The 14,701-nt window shown below is 41.6% G+C and overlaps 1 protein-coding gene across 1 annotated transcript in view; it reads left to right on the top strand.

The window, feature by feature from the left end:
• The window catches only part of LIMCH1 (LIM and calponin homology domains 1), a 633,274-nt gene that overhangs the window by 98,207 nt on the left and 520,366 nt on the right, over positions 1 to 14,701 (top strand). The window lies entirely within an intron of this gene.

A 14,701-nucleotide genomic window follows, 5' to 3' on the forward strand; every position in this document is an offset into this window, starting at 1 on the left:
TAAAATGTTTTGTACTTTTTTGGGATCTTGCCAGGTATTTGTGACCTAGATTGGCCACTGTTGGAAGCAGGATGCTGGGCTTGATGGACCTTTGGTCTTTCCCAGTATGGTAATACTTACGTACTTATATGTGTTTGATTATAAGGCAAGCATGCTTTATTAAAGAAAAGGCAAAACCCTATAATTTAATGACTAATTAGATCGAGGTAAGAAACAGGCACATACTGTGTGGTATGATTGCATTTTCCAGGTGCAGCAGAACACCTTTGTGTATGCTGGGGGCTGGACAAAACAGCCTTCATCCCTGACCCCCAAGCTGCCAAGTTTCTGATGCTGTATTGGGCAAAATGTTGGTCGGAACATGGCCCCAGTGGCTCACTCCATTCCACTGCCTGTGTTTTTTTTTTTTCTTATCTTTATCTGTCTACAGTCTAAAACTTTCAAATGTTTACTTAGACCATGTCTGCAACGTGAAGCTAGTGTAGAATCCAGAATAGGTTGTTTTTCCTGAAGTTACTGGACACAACTAAGAAAATGTTCCACTCAATGTGGAAACTCAAAAGAGTAAAACCTTTCTTCCCAAGGGATATATTTCGCAGCCTGGTACAATCAATGGCGCTAAGTCACCTTTACTACTGCAATGCACTCTACGCTGGTTGTAAAGAACAAATCAGCAAGAAACTTCAAACAGCCTAAAACTACTGCAGCCAGACTCGTATTTGGTAAAACAAAATACGAAAGTGCCAAACCCTTGAGAGAAAAACTTCACTGGCTCCCACTCAAAGATTGTATTACTTTCAAGGTTTGCACCCTAGTTCATAAAATCATTTACGGAGATGCCCCGGTCTACATGTCAAACCTCATAGACCTACCACCCAGGAATACTAAAATATCATCACACACATTCCTGAATCTTCACTTCCCCAGTTATAAAGGTCTAAAATACAAATTAACACATGCATCCAGTTTTTCCTACATAGGCACACAGCTTTGGAATGCATTACCACTTGATGTGAAAAAATGCGTGACCTAATCAACTTTCAGAAATCACTGAAGACTTACCTCTTCAACAGAGCATACCACAACGATCCATCATATGTACTTAACACATTATCGCTTTATCTGTTATTCCTAATGTGTTCTCTTAATTACCTGATTGCTTAATTATACCATGTCACCCTTTTATGTAATTTACAATTGTATCTTCTACTCTGAAATGGCGATAGCCATGATAGAACATTGTAAGCCACATTGAGCCTGCAAATGGGTGGGAAAATGTGGGATACAAATGCAACAAATAAATACATGGTGAAGTGAATCGAGGTATGTTAGTTGAACTCTTGAGGGAAGTGAACTGATTTCCATCTTAAACTGTGCCTTGCTATCTGTCACATTTTATGAGAACTGAAAAGAATAATGGAAGCATCACTGTGTCCCTCTCATAAGTTAAAGGGTATTTGTGTACTGAAAGCCCCGATCAATTAATCTGATTGGCTGATTAATTCCTTTTCTGGTGCATAATCGTCTCTATGCAGGGAGTAAGTTCAGAGTTGCAGACCTTTGAAGTCTGCCTTATTCTGGGTCCAAGGCTGAGCCACTTCTCTTTGATGCGTGAGTGAGCATCAGACTTTGCCCGTAGTGATGTTTTTTATGTGTCACAGAACTTGGTACTAGAGTTGTATGTACTATTAGCAGGCTCAGATTAATGAATGCCTCTGAATAGGTGCCATTTTCTGCTTGAATTGAGTCTCTGCTTTTTGTGGGGCTCCATAGTTGCAGTAGCATTTTAGTAGGGAATAAGCTCTCATCGGAGCAAGATTCATTCTACTGACAGCTTGGAACAAAGCAGAGCTCTGCTACAAAAGAACAGAGCAGGACTGAATTTTTAGTAGTTCTGCTTGAACTGTTGCTCTCGCTATTAAAGTTGCATGACCAATTATTTGCTTCTTTTCCCCCCCTACATTGCTCATTCACAGAGTTGACAAAGACGTTAACAATAGAGAGGGACAGTACAAATGGGGGGACTCTTTTCAAAAGTATTTAGAGATTAAATAAAGCTAAAAATTCCAGAGGCAAAATTTTAAATTCTATGATCAGTGTTTCTTTTACACACAAACCTTGACCCTTAAAGATATTGGTGCCAAATATCTGGTTGTGGCGCTGACTGCTTCCAGTATCTGTATAATGATGATATTTATTTTATTTATTTATTTTTATTTGTTCCATTTGTATCCCACATTTTCACACCTCTTTGCATGCTCAATGTGGCTTACATAGTACCGTAAACAGCGTTAACCGATTCCGGTATGAACAAATACATGGTAGAATGAGGTGCATGTATGCTAGAGACAATTGGGGAGAACTTGGAGAAGAAGAGTTAGGATATGTCCATTACGGTCTTTGGTTACGTTGTGTCGCAGGTGTCCAGGTTTCTTATGTTGGGTCGGTGGGATATGCCCTACTGAACAGATCTATTTTTAGTGCTTTCCGGAAATTCAGGTGGTCGAGCGTAGTTTTTATTACTTTTGGTAGTGTGTTCCACAGTTGTGTGCTCAAGTAGGAAAAGCTGGATGCATAAGTGGGTTTGTATTTGAGGCCTTTGTTGCTTGGGTAGTGGAGGTTTAGGTATGATCGTGCTGATTTTGTGGTGTTTTTGATTGGCAGGTCGATGAGGTCTGTCATGTATCCCGGTGCCTCGCTGTAAATGATTTTATGAACTGTCGTGCAGATTTTGAAAACGAAACGTTCCTTAATTGGAAGTCAGTGCAGTTTTTCTCGCAGTGGTTTGGTACTGTCAAAACGCGTTGTTCCAAATATTGAGCACTATTATCCAGATATTAATCTGGCTAACTTAGAATAGCTTTTTTTTCTTCCTGTCCTGTTATCCATGTTGTTATCCAGTACCAGCGCTGCCTCTAGATAAACCCCAACTGTGTCCATGCTCTACTCCTGGTCACCACCAGTGCTATCTGAATAGCACCGGAGCAGTCTGCAGTAATTTTCAGTGCCCCTGTTCAATGCGGTCCACATAATACATTTGAAACTCCCTTACAGTCTTCTTCAGTTTGGTATGAGTTGTTCCCTCCCCACACCTTGCCTTTTCTTCGCCAGTCGGTACTGCTCGTCAGCCCCTCAGGTTGCACTTTTCATGTGAAACACTTTATTTGGTTATGCCCAGCATACCATCTTGTGGCATATTAACTCACCTACTCTGGGTTTGTTTCAGGTGTAGGGCAGTGTTTTTTTTTGTTTTTTTTTTTTGTAATCGTGGTACAGCTGATCAGCCCTGCTGTGGAAGAGTTTACCACTGTCTGGTGCTCTTAAGAACATAAATATTACCATACTGGGACAGACCGAAGGTCCATCAAGCTCAGCATCCTGTTTCCAGCAGTGGCCAATCCAGGTTACAAGCAGGAGCATAGCCAGACCTACTATTTCGGGTGGGCCCCGAGTTAACCTGGGTGGCCCCTTCCCACCCAATCCCATAATACAGTTTTTTAACCTTTCCCTCTGCCCCTGTCCACATCTCTCCCTATTTCTTTTCATACAACCCCTCTGCCCCTACAGATATCATCATCTTTCTCCCTCTCTGCCTGCAGCCTGGCATCTGCCCCTCCCCCTCTGTCCTCCACTCCTCATCTGCCCAGCTCTCTCTGAGAAACCCACTTTCCTGGTCTACCTCTAAGATGTTACTGGCAGCGATTCCTGTAGGCAACCTATAGCGGCCCTTCCCTCTACCACGTCCCCGACAGTGAAGAAACAGGAAGTGACATCATTGAGGGCGGGATGTGGCAGAGGGTGACTGCAGGGCTGGCGCAGGTTGCCTACAGGATTTGCTACCAGCAATGTCTCGAAGGTAGACTGGGGGAGGCAGGGGGGTTCAGAGAGAGATGGGCAGATGCCGTGCCACTAGCTGAGCAGACAGAGAGGAGTGAGGCACCGCCAATGAGGTAACATAGTACATAGTAAATGATGACAGATAAAGACCTGTATGGTCCATCCAGTCTGTCCAACAAGATAAACTCATTTTACATGGTATGTGATACTTTATACCTGAGTTTGATTTGTCCTTGCCATTCTCAAGGCATAGACCGTAGAAGTTTGCCCGGCACCAGTTTTGCTTCCCAATTACCGGCATCCCCACCTAATCTCCACTAAGGTTCCATGGATCCATTCCTTCTAAACAGGATTCCTTTGTGTTTATCCCACGCATATTTGAATTCCATTACTGTTTTCATCTCCACCACCTCCCGCGGGAGGGCATTCCACATATCCACCACTCTCTCTGTGAAAAAATATTTCCTGACATTACTCCTGAGTCTGCCCCCCTTCAACCTCAATTCATGTCCTCTTGTTCTACCACCTTCCTTTCTCTGAAAAAGGTTTGTTTGGGGATTAACACCTTTCAAATATTTGAACATCTGTATCATGTCACCCCTGTTTCTCCTTTCCTCCAAGGTATACACGTTCAGGTCAGCAAGTCTCTCCTCGTACGGTTTGCAACGCAAATCCCATACCATTTTTGTAGCTTTTCTTTGCACCGCTTCCAGTCTTTTTACATCTTTAGCAAGATACAGCCTCCAAAACTGAACACAAAATACTCCAAGTGAGGCCTCACCAACGACTTGTAGAGGGGCATCAACACCTCCTTTCTTCTTCTGGTTATACCCCTCTCTGTGCAGCCTAGCATCCTTCTGGCCACGGCCGTCACCTTGTCACTTTGTTTCTTCACCTTTAGATCCTCTGTCACCAACACCCCAAGGTCTCTCTCCTGAGCTGAGATTACTAATCTCTCCCTTCCTATCCGGTATCTCTGTTTTGGGTTTCTGCACCCCAAGTGCATCATTCTACACTTCTTGGCATTAAATTTTAACTTTCATATGCACATACATTAGAAACTGTTATACATTACTGATAAATATTTTATTTGATTTTTTTAATATGCTGTTATCAATAGAAATCAAACAAAAGAAAACATGGAAAAGAAAATAAGATGATACCTTTTTTATTGGACATGTAACTTAATACATTTCTTGATTAGCTTTCGAAGGTTGCCCTTCTTCGTCAGATCGGAAATAAGCAATGCTTGGATGTTTCACTTATATATACTATCTGCTACCACATTTGCTTATTTCCGATCTGACGAAGAAGGGCAACCTTCGAAAGCTAATCAAGAAATGTATTAAGTTACATGTCCAATAAAAAAGGTATCATCTTATTTTCTTTTCCATGTTTTCTTTTGTATGATTTCTATTGATAACCTTAAGAGTGGACTAACACTGCTACCATACCTCTGTATTTAATATGCTGTAAATCACTCGTGAATAGCAGTTGTAGCATGCTATTGTTAATTTTAGTGGGTGCTCAGTAAAAACATGTTGCTATGGCTGGACTAGTGAAAAGCACCATGAACCTCAGCATCATCGCACCTCTGCCCTCCCTACCATCACCTTAATAATGTAGACTAATTGAACAGAGTCAAGCCTATATAAAGGTATCACTTAAATAGTGTAAAAATCCCTACTACTTAGCTTGGGGTCAGAGGAGGCCAGCTGAGGATCCCTTCGAGCTCATCAATAGGGCCACCGCTCTCGTGATCCGTGTCAGTGTTTAAAATGTTGTAAAACTTACATTCTTCCTTCTATTCATTCTAAAGTTCATATTCATATATTCAAATATTCTTCCAAACAATTGTTCTCTTGTTTTTGTTCTCTACACAACGTGTGTTTCGCTAAGATCGCATCATCAGGAGAACTTGAGAAGAGGACTGAAGAGCAATCCTCATGATTTGAAACAATCTGCAAAGTTGAAAACATTCACATGCTCTAATCTTCCTGTGGGACATAGTCTTGATATAAATGTAGAAAAGTCTACAGCATATCAAACTTTATAATAAGGCTTACATGCCTACCTGAAAAGTGCGCCACCCTGCTCTTCTGCGGCTGACTGAAAAAACGCTGACACCTGCGCACATGATAAATAGCAGAGAGGAACTGACGTCAAGAGCCCATCATCCATGTAGCTTCAGGCTATCCAAATCCGTCTTGTCATTTCCGGGACACAGACTGTAAAACTCTGCCCAGCACTGTCCTCCAAATTACCGGAGTTTCCATTGAAGCCCTCCCTAGCCCATCCTAAACCAGATTGCCATATACGGGGATGCAGACCATACAAGCGTGCTCAGCACCGGCCTTAGTTTTTCACAGCTAGAGTTGCCATCTGAGTGCATCTTGACATGCAAACACATTTTTTGTACTATTCATTTTTAAATTGGAGATCCTCTGTGCTCATTTTGAAAAAATGTTTTTTAAATTTTTTGTTACATTTGTACCCCGCGCTTTCCCACTCATGGCAGGCTCAATGCGGCTTACATATTGTATACAGGCACTTATTTGTACCTGGGGCAATGGAGGGTTAAGTGTCTTGCCCAGAGTCATAAGGAGCTGCCTGTGCCTGAAGTGGGAATCAAACTCAGTTCCTCAGTTCCCCAGGATCAAAGTCCATCACCCTAACCACTAGGCCACTCCTCCCATTCCTGTTTGAATTCCGTCACCATTTCTTTTTCTCCACCACCTCCCTAAGGAGGGCATTCCAGATGTCAACCACCCTCGACATGGAAAATGATTTCCTGACATTACTGCTAAGTCTACCATCCTACAACCTGTTTTTGTAAAGTTGCTGCATCTGCTACGCATGTCGCCAAATAAACGTGTATTTTTTTGTGGTTTTATGTGTCTTACAAGAGACTCTGCTTTCAGCATAAGCAGACTTGGCTTCTTATTCCTATTCCTTAGCAGACATGGGGTCATTTTTCTAGTCTCAGTCTGGAATTCCTCACTGCAAGTCTTTTTGCTGGGTTAATTGGTAAGGTGTTTTTATTTAAATTTGTATTAAATGTTCTCCTGGTGGGCTGGCTTACTAGGCGGTTTTTAATTTGCCTGAGGAAATGACCTTGAAATTTTCACTTTCCTGATAATTGGACTATATGTGCTCAGTATCATTTGTTTCTTGTGTACAGAGGGATCGTTTGGCAGTACGCCATTAAATAAATCTTGCAGTTCTGTTGGCAGAGGTAAAATGTCTTGGTGGTGGCCACAGGATTAAGGGAGGTTGGAAATATCCTCTGTAAGGAAGGTGAAAACATCCGATAGTGTGTTTAACGGGGAATCCCCAAGGAAAAGGCCTCAGTGATGAGCTCACTAACCACCAAGGGATTTTTAATATGTAAAAATATTCAGAGTATTAATTGTTAACTTTGTACCCATACATATGCTTTTGTTTTGAAACTTGGTGTATGGTGGCTTGACCTGCTTTTTTTCTGCAGGCAGAATTTTGCTTCATTTACCATTACTTTCAGTATTGTTGAAGGTGGACAGTTTCAGATGGATGATTAACCCGTGTAAATCATGTTACTACTACTTATCATTTCTATAGCGCTACCGGACGTACGCAGCGCTTCACACTTGAACATGGAGAGGCAATCCCTGCTCAATAGAGCTTACAATCTAATTATGACAGACAGGACATATCATGGATAGGGGACAGTTGAAGGTTTAGGAGTTAAAAGCAACATCGAAGAGGTGGGTTTTTAGCCTAGATTTGAAGATGGCCAGAGATGAGGCTTGGCGTACCGACTCAGGAAGTTGTCTTTTGTTTGGCCCTCTCTTCTTTCCACATACAGGACTGGATTCAGTAAATAGTGCTCAAAAATTGATGCTGGAAAAAAAAATCAGTGCTCAATGCTATTCTGTAAATGTCGCTCTGGGCTGAGCTCCCTTTTTAGAATAGCACATAATGTTAATTCCTATGCCCAAATGTGGGCGGTGGACGGCAGGACTTACCTGCTGAAACCAGATGTAATTCCTGGTGCCCAATGTGGGCACACATCCTTGGTATTCTATAACACTGTGTGCAAATCTTTGAAACACCCCCTGAACCGCTCAAGTCGCTCCCATGGCCACGCCTCCTTTTGGGTTGTGTGCAATGAGTTTTAGGTGCCCAATGTTACAGAATAGTGTGCAGCAAAATGTGTGTGCAAATACTAATTGGTGCAAATTAACATCAGTAATTGATTTAGTACCAAATTATTACTTTTGGCTCATTAACCAGTTAAGTTGTGCATGTATCTCAGGATCATGCCCATATTTTGGCATGCAAATTTGGGCGATCTTTATAGAATCTGGGAAGCAATTTGCAGAAGTATTTGTGTGGTCATTAGTGGTTGCTGACCTCATAGTATGTTTATTTTCTAGCTCTTAATTGCATAACTTTTCTCTGAATAAGACACTCTTCTCAAGGTTTTATGCACCACTAGTGTTTTGGGAATTTGGGTCTGTCCAGTGGCGGGGCCTAAAGTAGTACAGAGAGTGGCAAAATTCAACTGCTCACCATATAACTTACATGAAGAAAGAAGAAAGAGGGCTATTCAGTAGCGTAGCCAGGAATTTTTAACAGATGTGTCTCCTGCCCACCCTCCCCCTATACCTTAAAATCACCTCGTCTTTACTTGGGCCAGCAGCAGCACTCACACCGAGGCTTTCTCTCTGAACTGTCCCGCCCTTCAGAAAACAGGAAGTTGTGTCATAAGTGGCAAAACGGTTTAGAGAGGAAGCCCCAGTGCAGGCCACAGGCAGCCGATGAGTGCCACTGGCACTGGTGCTGCCCAGGTGAAGATTGGAGGTGACTTTAAGGCATGGGGGAGGAAGGGAATTGTGAGAGATTTGTGGGGCTGGGAAGGGAGAGATGCTGGACTTTGGAGGGCAGGAGGAAGAAGGGAGGGCAGTGCAGAGCACTGTTAATAATAATCGACTAACACTCTTGACAGGGGGTGCATACGCAACACATGCACCTTGAATGGCTATGCCACTGGGGCTAGTCTCTGCAATGAAACATAGAACCACAATGAAGAGGGGAGCAAAAATCTCAGGAGTTTACCTTGTTTGTAAAAGTTATTGTATTTTCCAATGTCTGAGCAATCGCATCGACTCAACATGGCTTTGTTTCAGCACAGTCTGCCCGCGTTGGGGGTCTAAGACTGTATTAACACATACAAATCATGATTGGTACACAGGAAAATAAATATTACTGTATGTCCATCAACATCCTGATAACTTAAAAACAATATACAATGACATACTTAAAAATCAATTCTACAAATATAAACCATACAAAAATACATTCATTTTTGACCCTTGATTTATTAATAGGTGCTATTTAAACATTTTTTAATTTTATATGTTCTAATCTTGATTTGTATGTTTTAACATAGTCCTGGACTCCTGATGCAGGCAGATTGTGCCAAAACACGGTTGTGTCAGGTCAGTGTGATTGCCCTATATTGGATACTACAATACATTTTATAACCAAGGTGGACTCGAGTTTGTTGTTTGCCTCTTGGTCACTACTGCTTCTTTGTGGTTCTTTGCTCCATAAAACTTAAGCATAGAAGTTAGATTGCAGAAACAGTGGGCTTGACTTTATATGGATAAGTTATCTGCATAAAGTAACTTCTACAGATTAGATTACTAAGAATCAGCATGAAGTTGTACAGATGAGTTATCTGTATAACGTTGGGTGGACACTGTACTGCTCAGTACTTAATCCAGCATATTTTGGTATCTTTGTTAGGCAGATAACTCGGTACTTATATTCTAATGGCTTTGCCTCTTTCTGGCTATCTTTTTTTTTTTTTCTCTAAGGGATTTAGACATTTTTCAGTGATGAAAACATCTGGTATCAACATCTTTTCTGACCTCTGGTGCCCACTACATTTTGCATTAGGATGACTACCAACTGCAAAAACACTGAGGAAATGTTTTATGAATGTCTCTTTAAGATTTGTAGATGCTATCGTGTTTTAGTATCCCTTTGTTATTTCCTGAGCTCTGAGTTACATGAGCATAAGTTGGATACTGAAATTATTTGCAGAGGTTACAGAGCTTACTTTTGCAAATAAGCTTGAAAGTCATCAGAAAGATGTGAGCCTAGATAGTATTTTGTTTCGGGAAGAAAATGGATGCTATTTGTTTCTCCACTATTCAATGATCTGAAAGATAGGACAAATGGTGTCAGTAGCATTGCCAAAGCTGGGTCTTCTTTGTTCAATGGGAAGCTCTGAGTTTTACCATGTACTATACCTATTAAAAAAAGAATAACTAGGAACATCCATCCTCCATCTAGATCTTTTGGTTCTAGCTGCCTGTCAGCCAGTCATGAATTTATCTCTTTTCCTTGAATTTATTGACAATTGTTGGATTATTTAGGAAAATGGAGGGTTCTCCACCCATTCACATTAAGTTTTAGATGAGGTCATGTAACTGAAAACATTTTTTTGGCATCTGTGGTGAGCTGGAAGCAGAATGGCCTCAGAAAAGGGTTTAGATACTGTAAAGGTCTTTTTTGACTTGTTGGTTTCTTTTGAGACAGTTAATCCCAGTTTATTATTGAGTAGGTTGGCAGACTATAGTGTCCAGGGGGAAAAGATTTGGTTTGGTATTATTCCTTCCAATGAGATTTTGAAGAGTGATGTGGAAAGGGGAATTATCGGAGCCAGTTAAGCTGCAATTTGGGTTACCACAAGGCTCACCACTTCCACTTCGTCTCTTTAATGTGTTTCTGTGCCTGGCGATGCCTTCAGATGTATGTTTGGGGCTGTTCAGATTATATATAGTTGTTTGCACATATTGGGGATGATCAGGTGGATGCTTGTTTAGAGATGGTGATGGACTGGTTTGGGGTTAAGAAACTAAAATTTTAATCTTGATATGATGGTTATTGTGATTTCTTTAGAAACCACAGAAGTTCATTGGCTCCGCCTAAAATATCAGAGAAGACAGTATTGAATATAAAGATGACGAGCTTGGGTTTTTGGATGGATAAGCACATCAGCGCAGGATCATATATCTTCTCTAGTTTGAATGTTGCTACTTTTTGGTTGTACCCACTTAGATTGTAAGCTTTTTGTGTACCTGAATACTTATGACCACTGACACACACACACATTTTCTATCTGCTCAGAAGAAGGTATAAGTGTGTGTATATTTTATAGAGTATGCATATTTTGCAACTCCACTCCTGCTTCACCTAAACTAAATTCCCCCTCTTTCCCCAGGGAGAATGTCTATATGTGATGCACATAAAAGTATGATATATCTTATTGACATGCGGACATGTGCATACATTTGACTGCTCCATTTTTAAGATCTCTTTTCAACGTACATGTAACGTGCTTTATACCAGTGACATTGCCAGATAGCTGATTTCAGGTGGGCCTGAGCCAAAAGTGGACGGGCATGAAATACTTCCCATCCCCTTGCCCCTCATTTTGTCTCTCTGCCCCTCTTTTGCCCTCCCCCACAGACCCAAAATATTAAATACCAGAGCTGGTGGGGATCCCTTCCCCTCGAACAGCCAGCATTCTTCCAAGTGGCAGTTGGTGGCACTGTCAGCGGGTTGTGCATTCTCAGTGCTTGCGCACGCGTGAAAACTGAGCATGTGCGGAGAGGCCAGTGTCGGCTTGAGGACAGTGCAGCTGGCTGCTGCTGCTAAAAGAGTGCTGGCTGCCAGAGGGAAAGGAGGTCTTCATCTAGTGGGGTTTGGGGATTGTCACAGCAAGAGTTTTGAATCTTGGGTGGGCCCAAGTCCAATACCCATGGCTACACCACCGCTTTACACACTGGTAAAACCTTTATACAATTGCCTCTCTATGCTTAAATGATAAGAACACATCTATAATATTAGAGTGTGGTTTCTTGAGACCTGGAACAGTGTTGACATGGCTCATTTGTGTGCCAAAGGATGAGAACTTAGGTAAAAAGCATTCATACAACTGTAATCTGCTACTGTGCTGCATCTAGATCGGGGATTTTCAGCCCTAATCTGGATTAACCAATAGCCAATCAGATTTTCAGAATATCCAAAATGAATACACGTGAGAGAGATTTGCATACACTGCTTCTGTTCTCTGCAGATCTCTCTCTTGCATATTCGTTTTGGATATCTTGAAAACCCAACTGGCTAGACAGTACTCTGGGACAGCATTGGACACCCCTGATTACAGATCATTACACCCAGTGGGACCTTTTGGCAAGCTGGAGTATAAAACATTTTTTACTATTTAGAGGTTGTTCAGAAGCAGGAGAAGCAGCATGTACATTGTAGGGGTTTGAAAAGTGACCTTCTTGTCACTACTGGGCAATGGTGTGCTTGCAAGACACAGCAGAAAATGAAGCATTGCTGTGATTTCCTCCAGCAGAAGGGGTAGAATACTAGGACAGAAGATGCCCTGATGGCTGAATAGCAGTGCTTATACTGCAATGTGGTGAACCTGCGTTTAATTTGCAGCTCGAGTCTCCCACTTTCCTATGTAACACTAACTGTCTGCTTTCTAATCTATTAGCCACCAAGAACGATACATTGTAAGCCACATTGAGCCTGCAAAAAGGTGGAAAAATGTGGGATACAAATGCAATAAATAAATAAAAGGGAAAAAAACACCAAGACCACAGCAATGTGTGAAAAAAATTGTAGTAGTAGGCTTATGGGGAGCATTGCATATTGATTTTGGATTCTTGTAGCCTTAGCTTGTGTTTAGTCCAGTGTTGCATCGCAATTTTTTCTGGGTCAAGTTTGTGCAACTGATGTGCACTTAGTGTTGCAGCTGAATTGAAGGTGGGAGGACCTCCATCTTGTAGTGTTTAACCACACCCCTATGAGCTGTCGCAAACTCCACTAATTTTCCTCAGTCTGTCCATATTTCTCTCCTCAGCTTCCATACGTCTTTTTGCCATTGCTATCTCTTTAGTGCATTCTCTTCTTTACTTTTCACATATACTTTAGCTCTCATTGACGTCTTCATTTTTCTATGTCCCACCCTTCCATTCCTTTTCTGTTTTCTCATCTTCTCTCCTTCAGCTGTATAAAGACTCCTTCCCATTCTTAGCTCTTGCCTCCATCAACCCTTCATCGTTGTCCATCAGCATCTGCTCTACTGCTCCCCCTCTGCGTCAGTTAACGGAGTGATGGAACCTGTAGTTGCCCTCTGCTCTGTCTGGTCTGGGCCAGTCTCATGGGCAACTTCAAAATTTTGTAGGCTGGAAAATTCAAAATTCTTAGATTTCTGGCTTTATATATATTCTCTAAAGATTCACACTTATTACACACTTGATACCCGAGGAGCACATTGCCTGCAGTGTAGCCGCTTTAGGCTCCAAGCTTCCTGGGCAACTTGAACAGTCCAACAAACCAGAATCCAACTATTGAAATTTCATTGTTGCCTGTTCTGAATATTCACATAGTTGAGTGACAGAGGTCTTTATCATAGACTCAACCTTAGAGACGGATTTCCATACATCAAGTTTGATAATATTTGCCGGTTCCTGTTCTAGCGATCCAGTGTCAATTACTGGACTCTGAACAGGCTCTGGAATCTTAACTGCAGTAACTCATTTGTTGTCTCTTGAAATTTTGCTTCGCAAGTATATGAAGGAGGTATTATTCCCAAATGTAGCTGACTCTCTCAAAATATCTAATTTGTATTATATACCTCAGAGGAAGATTATTCAGAAAGCTGAAAGAGAAGCAACGGATGCATTGGACCTCGAAAGTGATTTTGATCTTACTAAATTTCTTGAAAATTCATAAGATAAGTTGAACCACCGTGTAACCTTTTTGGTGACTTTTACTAGTGAGTCAGATAAGATTTTGGTTTTGCATGCTTATTTCAAAAATTTAGATGCCTTATATTGTGGCCAGAAATTAAGGCGCCCTTTTACTATGCCTTGTAGGTGCCTACGTGCACCCAACGTGCACCAATTCAGAACTACCGCCCAGCTACCACGTGGCCCGGGCAGTAATTTCATTTTTTTACGCGCGCTCACTATGCGCCCCAAAAAATTTCCGGAGAGTGGTGCTAACTAGGCAGTAATCAGTATTGTATGTGCGCTGATGATTAGTGCCCGGTTAACGCGTGAGACCTTACCGCTTATGCAGATGATGTCACGATATACATCCCGTTCAAGCATGACCTAACAGAAATTGCAAAAGAAATCCAACATAGCCTCCAAATAATGAATTCATGAGCGGATGCATTTCAATTGAAACTAAATGCAGAAAAGACACTATCAGGCTCATTTTCAAAGCACTTAGCCTCCCAAAGTTCCATAGAAACCTATGGAACTTAGCCTCCCAAAGTGCTTTGAAAATATGCCTCAATGTCTCATCTTATCCTCACAATACAACTCAAACAAAAACAATACTATATACACCCCACTCTTACTGTCTCCGATAGCTTGAAAATTCTGGGAGTTACGATTAATCAAAATCTCACACTAGAAGACCATGCGAAAAATACAACAAAGAAAATGTTCTACGCCATGTGGAAACTTAAAACAATCAAATCTTACTTCCCAAGGGACACATTCTGCAGCCTAGTACAGTCAATGGTGTTAAGCCACCTAGACTACTGTAACACAATTTACGCAGGTTGTAAAGAACAAGTCATTAAGAAGCTTCAGACAGCCCAAAATACAGCAGCCAGACTCATATTCGGGAAAACAAAATACAAAAGCGCCAAACCGCTAAGAGAGAAACTACACTGGCTTCCACTAAAGGAACGAATTGCGTTCAAAGTATGCACCATGGTCCACAAAATTATACATGGAGAGGCTCCGGCCTACATGACAGACCTTATAGACCTACCTGC

The sequence above is a fragment of the Microcaecilia unicolor genome, chromosome 2 (assembly GCF_901765095.1).
Source record: "Microcaecilia unicolor chromosome 2, aMicUni1.1, whole genome shotgun sequence".
Lineage (NCBI taxonomy): Eukaryota > Metazoa > Chordata > Amphibia > Gymnophiona > Siphonopidae > Microcaecilia > Microcaecilia unicolor.